The sequence below is a fragment of the Aquarana catesbeiana genome, linkage group LG02 (genome assembly GCF_042186555.1).
Source record: "Aquarana catesbeiana isolate 2022-GZ linkage group LG02, ASM4218655v1, whole genome shotgun sequence".
Lineage (NCBI taxonomy): Eukaryota > Metazoa > Chordata > Amphibia > Anura > Ranidae > Aquarana > Aquarana catesbeiana.
In genome coordinates, this window is record NC_133325.1 from 68,840,002 (window position 1) to 68,847,979 (window position 7,978).

Sequence of the window (7,978 nt, forward strand, 5' to 3'; positions counted from 1 at the left end):
ATCCAGAGCAAGGCATACTGGCCAAAAATTCCAAGCTATTGGACAGTATTTTCTCCTATGGAGACCAAGCCCACTGAAGTGTAGTCAGCCTTAAGTCAGCTTAGAAAGACTGGCATCAGTGGTTATTATCCAAATTCCTGAAAAGGAAGAATATCAAGCATCAATCTTTGCTCTACAACACCCTGGAAACCGAGCCTTCCGGCAATACAATGCCTGGATCCTCAAGTTCCCGACAGAGAATGAACTTCTACCAAGACCTGGAGTAGGGCTGTATGTAGAGAACGTGCTTTGACCTTTGACCAGTGCTTCCTCCTGTAGAAATATATCAAAGGAACCCACCTGGACCCGTATAGCAACCTGCAGGAAAGCACCTTGGTCAGAACAAACACTGCACAGGTTTCTATTACGCAGGGTCCATCACCATAAAGCTGCGTTACAGGCAAAACCGCCAGGAATCTTCTCTTCTTCCCATGAGGCTCGGGTACCATCCATATTAGCCTTCATGCCATTCGAATGGATCCGATCATAATGCCATTTACTGGGACATCATTAAGTTTTGAAGAGCTTCAAACAGCCACAACCATCACCTTCAAGACACTGGTGAAAAAACTGAGGTACTTCCTGTATGGGAGGGGTTATATGGGGGGAACTTTCTGTTTATTGGTTGCCAGTGTCCAATCACCTATAGGTGGCGTATAACCCAGATAGTCATTATTATGGTGCTCTGTGTCTCGTGATGTACGATAAAGAAAATTAAATTTGTTTAACCACACTGTCCTTCACACTTATCGGCATTTAGTTGTGTAGAAGTTCTCCAACCCCTCGCCCAACTTATCCATGGAGATCAAAAGCACAACCATCAGTCCTTTCCCTCATGCTAGGGTAAAATATGTCATTTTGGACTCTGACGTCTCCTTTTGGCCCCATGTCCAATCTCCATCCAAATCTCCGTAACATTACCAAAATTTGCCCCTTCTTAACCAATGACTATTAATTTGTTTGTTATCTCTCACCGACTACTGCAACTTCCTCCTCATTGGCCTACCCCTATCCACAAAGGTTGTCCCACCTTCAGCCTATAATAAATGCTACTACTACCAAACTCACCCACTTTGCTGAACAAGCAGTTCACAGATAAGGCTTACCTATAGGTAAGATAGGTATATATAAAATGTTTGCAGCACACCTGAAAAGATTTGCAATGCAGCCTCACCAGTGCCCATCAATGCAGCCTTACCAGTATCCATAAATGGAGCCTCACCAGTGTCCATCAAATGCGGCTTCACCAGTGTCCATCAAATGCAGCCTCACCAGTGTCCATCAAATGCAGCCTCACCAGTGTCCATCAAATGCAGCCTCACCAGTGTCCATCAAATGCAGCCTCACCAGTGTCCATCAAATGCAGCCTCACCAGTGTCCATCAAATGCGGCCTCACCATTGTCCATCAAATGCGGCCTCACCGGTGTCCATAAATGCGGCCTCACCGGTGCCCATCAATGCGGCCTCACCGGTGCCTATCAAATGCGGCCTCACCGGTGTCCATCAAATGCGGCCTCACCGGTGTCCATCAAATGCGGCCTCACCGGTGTCCATCAAATGCGGCCTCACCGGTGTCCATCAAATGCGGCCTCACCGGTGCTCATCAATGCGGCCTCACCGGTGCTCAATGCGGCCTCACCGGTGTCCATCAATGCGGCCTCACCGGTGTCCATCAAATGCGGCCTCACCGGTGTCCATCAAATGCGGCCTCACCGGTGTCCATCAAATGCGGCCTCACCGGTGCTCATCAATGTGGCCTCACCGGTGTCCATCAAAAGCGGCCTCACCAGTGTCCATCAAAAGCGGCCTCACCAGTGTCCATCAAAAGCGGCCTCACCAGTGTCCATCAAATGCGGCCTCACCAGTGTCCATCAAATGCGGCCTCACCAGTGCCCATCAAATGCGGCCTCACCAGTGTTCATCAAATGCAGCCTCACTAGCGTCCATCAAATGCAGCCTCACCAGCGTCCATCAAATGCGGCCTAACTAATATCCATCAAATGCGGCCTCACCAGTGTCCATCAAATGCGGCCTCACCAGTGTCCATCAAATGCGGCCTCGCCAGTGTCCATCAAATGCGGCCTCGCCAGTGTCCATCAAATGCGGCCTCGCCAGTGTCCATCAAATGCGGCCTCACCAGTGTCCATAAATGCAGCCTCACCGGTGCCCTTCAATGCAGCCTCACCAGTGTCCATCAAATGCGGCCTCACCAATGTCCATCAAATGCGGCCTCACCAGTGTCCATCAAATGCGGCTTCACCAGTGTCCATCAAATGCGGCCTCACCAGTGTCCATCAAATGCGGCCTCACCAGTGTCCATCAAATGCGGCCTCACCAGTGTCCATCAAATGCGGCCTCACCAGTGTCCATAAATGCAGCCTCACCGGTGCCCTTCAATGCAGCCTCACCAGTGTCCATGAAATGCGGCCTCACCAATGTCCATGAAATGCGGCCTCACCAATGTCCATGAAATGCGGCCTCACCAATGTCCATGAAATGCGGCCTCACCAGTGTCCATCAAATGCGGCCTCACCAGTGTCCATCAAATGCGGCCTCACCAGTGTCCATCAAATGCGGCCTCACCAGTGTCCATCAAATGCGGCCTCACCAGTGTCCATCAAATGCGGCCTCACCGGTGTCCATCAAATGCAGACTCACCGGTGTCCATAAATGCAGACTCACCGGTGCCCTTCAATGCAGCCTCACCAGTGTCCATGAAATGCGGCCTCACCAATGTCCATGAAATGCGGCCTCACCAGTGTCCATCAAATGCGGCCTCACCAGTGTCCATCAAATGTGGCCTCACCAGTGTCCATCAAATGCGGCCTCACCAGTGTCCATCAAATGCGGCCTCACCAGTGTCCATCAAATGCGGCCTCACCAGTGTCCATCAAATGCGGCCTCACCAGTGTCCATCAAATGCGGCCTAACTAATATCCATCAAATGCGGCCTCACCAGTGTCCATTAAATGCAGCCTCACCATCTGAAACACATAGGCTTTCAACCAGGGTTTCTCATGCATCTGAACCTATCCCAATGGCTTGGCACTCTCATCCTTTTACTGCCTACAGGTTAATATTACTGTCATTGTTGTACTGTGCCAGTGATACCCCCTCCCCTGTCAGACAATCATGGCAACAAATATATTTAGGAGGTGACCAAAAATGGCAGCCCGCATACTCCATGATATATATAAAGGGTTCAGAGTTTCCTCAGCATTTTATTCTTTATGTTTACGTACGGACCTGGCAGTGAAAGGGTAAGGCTTAACGTACACGGGACGATTCTACAACCTCTCCTGAACTATTTAACTTGACAGATAAAAAACCCACGTTTAAAACGTCCGTTTTGCCGCATTTACATGCCGCGTTTTGCCACGTTTTCGTTTAGAAGCGTTTGAAAAAAAAATTTTTTTTTTTTTTTTTCAAAATAGCCAAAAATGAAAAACGCCTGTAAACGAAATGTGGCTAAACGCCGGTAGCGTGTTTAGCAGCGTTTAGCCTCTGAAACATCAGAAACTTCGGCGTCTGAACAAATTTTTTTTTGCCTTCAAAGAAAGGCCTCTAAACGCAACTGCCTAAAAACGACATTAAACAAACCTGTGTACATGTACACATAAGATAACATTGGATGAGTTCAGGGGCAGCTGAAAAAAGCAGCCAACTGCCTCTGAACGTCCGTTTACCAGCAGCAGTGTACATGAGGCCTTAAAGAGTGGACATGAATACTGGATATGTGCACTGCTGTACCCAAACTACAAATCCCATCAGGCCTTGCAATGACATTGCTACTGCGCATGCATTTGGTAGCTACAGTATTCATGCAGGTCAGTGCTATGGACACTATGGGCAGTCCAATCTTTTTTTTTTTACATGCCAGTGCTGGCTACATGGGCATTTACAATTATAGTCCATCTCAGGAAGAGAGGCCAGCTTGGATGTCCTCCGGACTCATCTCCCACCCGAACACTGAAGTCCTGCTTTTTTGTACTCCAATTAGCTGTAGGCCGGGTCATTCCCCAGAGCAATGTGCATGACCGTAACTAACGTGCACTGCTCCTTCCAAACACACACAAGTAAAAGGGAAAAGGAGAGGTTCGGTAGTTCACGAAGGAGGTTACAAGGAGGCAGAAAAATAGATTACAGGGCCATTAAAGAGGAAGTAAACGTCTATCACAAAATTTTACCTATAGGTAAGCTTTAATAAGGCTTACCTATAGGTACTGTAAAGATCTCCTAAACATGCACCGCTCAAGGCAGTGTTTCTCAAAAATTTTTGTCTTGCGAAAAGCACCAAAAAGCTCTAAAAATTTTTGCGGCACACCTGAAAAGATTTGCAATGCAGCCTCACCAGTGCCCATCAATTCAGACAATGATTTAAGTCAGCCGATTGGCTGTGGCCAATCACACACATAGTTCTACGTTTTCAAAAACACCCGGAACTCTGTGTACTGTGAACGGCAATCTGCCTGAAAAAACAGACAGATAGTAAAGTAAAAGCAGCGCCCATTACACGTTGTTAGGTACACAGCTAACCCTTTGATTGCCCCAGATGTTAATACCTTCCCAGCCAGTGTCTCTGGAGAAGAGACGCTTGAGAGGGGATATGATTTCAATATACAAATACTGTACTGGTGACCCCACAATAGGGATAAAACTTTTTCGCAGAAGAGAGTTTAATAAGACTCGTGGCCACTCATTAAAATTAGAAGAAAAGAGGTTTAATCTTAAACTACGTAGAGGGTTCTTTACTGTAAGAGCGGCAAGGATGTGGAATTCCCTTCCACAGGCGGTGGTCTCAGCGGGGAGCATCGATAGCTTCAAGAAACTATTAGATAAGCACCTGAACGACCACAACATACAGGGATATACAATGTAATACTGACACATAATCACACACATAGGTTGGACTTGATGGACTTGTGTCTTTTATCAACCTCACCTACTATTAGTACAGTGACAGTGTACAATTACAGTATTAACACTGATCACTGGATTAGCGTCATTAGTGACCCTCCCAGCCAGCATCAGTTAGTGTCATAGTGCCCGCTACATTACCACAGTCCCATTATAAGGCCCCTTTCACACGGGCGCCTCCGTTTTGCGGGATCGCTCCGCTGATCCCCGCTGAGCAGGCGGATGAAAGGTCCATCTCCACTCACTGTGCAGAGCGGAGACAGACCCAGTCCTGCTCTCCTCTATGAGGTGATCGGGTGAAAACGGACCGCCTGTCTGTTTTTATCCTATTCAACCTGCCAGACGGATGGAAAATAGGACCAAAATTCCATCTGGTTTTTGCAGACAAGATCAGATCGGATAGCGGTGGGTGTCAGCGGACATATCACCGCTGACATCCGCTGCTCCATAGGAGTGAATAGAGGGTCCGATCACGTCCGCCTGAGAAACTGATGGAGGACCTGATCGGACAGCCCGTGTGAAAGGGCCTTAAGTCTCTTATCACCACCATTATCAGTATAGTGTCATACACCTATTATATTTTTATTTTTTTTATCAAAAACATGAAGCAGAATACATTTTGGCCTACATTTATAAAGAAATTAGATTTTTTTTTATTGGATATGTTTTAGAACAGAAAAAAAAAGATAAAATTTCAAAATGTTCATTCTTTTTTTCTTTTATATGGCAAAAAAATAAATAAAACCCAGTGGTGATCAAATACCACCAAAAGAAAGGTCTATTTGTGTAAACAAAATAATAAAAAATTTAATTTGGGTACAGTGTTGCATGACCATGCAAAACGTTAAAGTAGCTCTGTGCTGAATAGCAAAAAATGCCTTAGTCATGAAGGTGGTAAAACCTTCCAGAGCTCAAAACTAAAAAGTTGTGCTTTCTCCTCCTTCGTTACATTTGCCACATTACTTCTTTTTGAAAGGGGGGTGGGTACCTGCTTTCTGACAGGTACCCGCTACCCCAATTCCAGTCAGATCGCCGCGGCGATCTGGGCAGAAGTTCACCAACCCCACCCTCCCTCTTCTCCTGTGAAGAGTCCCAGAAGGCTGTGGGACCAATCACAAAGCGCAGTGTAGCTCACGAATGCGCAGCTGGAAGCCGGCAGAGAAGATGCCGGCGACTGCACCCAAAGCCGACTGAAGATTCCGCTCGGGTGCTGACATCGCTGGATCCAGGGGCAGGTAAGTGTCCTTATATTAAAAGTCAGCAGCTACAGTATTTGGAAAGACTGGAGCTCCCTTTTAAGTAGTGGATGTGTATGGATTTTTTTTTTTGGACAGTAAGGATATCACTTTATAAAGTTGAACTAAACCCTCCCCTCTTTTACAGCTAAGGAATCTGCCATCTTAGCCCCTGCTTGATGTGCAGTTGCCACGGTGCTGTACGTGATCAGCTATGACACCACCATTTAATGGCTTAACAGTTCAGTTGAGAGCCAACATAGGCACACCAGCAACTGTAAGGCCCCTTTCACACGATAAGCCCGCTCTGATCCGCCTGTCTGTTTTTCAGGTGGATCCGAGTGGGCCACCCATTGACTCCTATGGGCAGGCAGATGTCAGCGGGGATGTGTCCGACACCCGCCTGCCATCCGATCCACTCGAAACAGACGTATGGCGGATCAGATTGGATGGGATCTGATGAAAACGGACATGCTGTCCTTTTTCGTCTGATCTCCCCATAGAAATCAGCGGGGCTCTGATTGCTCACTGAGCGGGGAGGGACCTGAGACGGACCTGTCATCCGTCGGATCATCTGCCCCGTGGATCCGCCCTGTGTGAAAGGGCCCTAAGGCCTCGTTAGAATCGCAGTTGGGATGTCTTTTTTGCCGTCCACCAAAACCGCCGCAATAGGCAGTAGACTGAGAGCTTTACCTACCTTGGTTGTGACGCTTTGCACCTGCAGAAAAGTTGACCCACGGTTCAAACCCCCCACATGCACTCTCTCCCGTGCCCCCATAATTCTGAGCTCAGCAATGCTGCGATGGAGGAGGTGTGGACCACATGATATACAGGGGAGGATGACAGCTCGCTCCCGTAATGGTGGATAAGGATGAGCTCCGGCGTTTTCGCAAACAGCACGTGCAGAGCCTGCCAGGAAGTCGGCAGTGCACAGCGCTAATCACAGGCAGTGAGACATTTCCCGATCTCTGCAGCCGTGCATCTGGACAATGTCTCACTGCTTGTGATTAGCGCTCCGTAGTGCCGACTACCTGGCGGGCTCGGCACATGTGCTGTTTGCGAACACACCTGAGCTCATCCTTAATGGTGGAGGCTGGGAGTGTCGTAGCAACATCCTAGCAACAAGACAATGTGGGAGGATGCCATCTCTGGGAGTTTTTTGGCCAGTACATAAATGGTCTACACCTACAGCAAGGGCATTATCCAACTTTATTAAAAGCCGCACAGTTTGTTTTCACCTACGGGCACCTCTTACACCTCCATAGACAGCTTTTCAGTGAAGTGAGGTGAACTAACCCTCTTAAACTGCCTGTTGAGGACAGTTCTATGTCTATGAAGAACATTGACATGCATCAGAGGTACCTATACCAAAGTCAGCCAGCTTATAATGTGCATTCACATATATGCTCATGCAATTTTTTGGGGGTGGGGGGGATTTGCACCTAGCCAGGCAGCTGACATGTCAGAGCAGGCAGTGGTAATGTATAGATTTATAGAGGAAGAATGAAGCAAGTCCTGGCACAGCGCACAGAAGAAGCGTCTTGCAGCAATACCTACCTCACCTCACTCTGCAAAATCCCGGGAAAATGTGAGCATGCTGGGAGGAGCAGACTAAACTACCACTCCCAGCATGCCCTGCTCTACCCTCACCGCACAGCCTCACACACCCAGTATCTGTCCCTCACTACTTCACAACATCCCACCTGACACAATAAACACTTTATTTACAGTCAAAATTGCATATTTTCCACATTCTTCGTACGTATTTAATACAAGTGTTTTAAGG

The 7,978-nt window shown here is 47.7% G+C and overlaps 1 protein-coding gene across 2 annotated transcripts in view; it reads right to left on the reverse strand.

The window, feature by feature from the left end:
- The window catches only part of MRE11 (MRE11 homolog, double strand break repair nuclease), a 497,020-nt gene extending 489,199 nt beyond the window's left edge, over positions 1-7,821 (reverse strand). Inside the window, exon 1 of one of the 2 annotated variants that reach the window (XM_073613016.1) lies at positions 7,750-7,821. The gene's annotated coding sequence lies outside the window, so the exon portion shown is untranslated. The remainder of the gene's footprint in view (positions 1-7,749) is intronic. The other variant, XM_073613017.1, reaches the window with a different exon arrangement.
- Between the last annotated feature and the right edge of the window lie 157 nt (positions 7,822-7,978).